Source organism: Chaetura pelagica, unplaced genomic scaffold (assembly GCF_000747805.2).
Source record: "Chaetura pelagica isolate M959 unplaced genomic scaffold, ChaPel_1.0 scaffold139, whole genome shotgun sequence".
Taxonomy (NCBI): Eukaryota; Metazoa; Chordata; class Aves; order Apodiformes; family Apodidae; genus Chaetura; species Chaetura pelagica.
In genome coordinates, this window is record NW_009970717.1 from 850,989 (window position 1) to 851,299 (window position 311).

The window sequence follows — 311 nt, forward strand, 5'->3', positions numbered from 1 at the left end:
GGGTGCTGAGCCATCTGATATAAACTATAGTATTACCTAAAAAGGTTGGACCAGATGATCCTTGAGGTCCCTTCCAACCTGGCATTCTGTAGTTCTACAGCATAGAAAGAGATAGCACAGGGAACCTGGTGATACGAAGAAACTTGTTACATAAGGGGTGTCTCTGTGTGGGGAACACAAGTAAAACATTAAAAATAAAGCTGAGACAAAGCATGCACTTGCATCTTGTCTAAAAATGTGCAATCACACATGCACAGCTACTACCTGCCAGCCTGGTCTTTGTGCACCATGACATCTTGTTAGCCGTATAA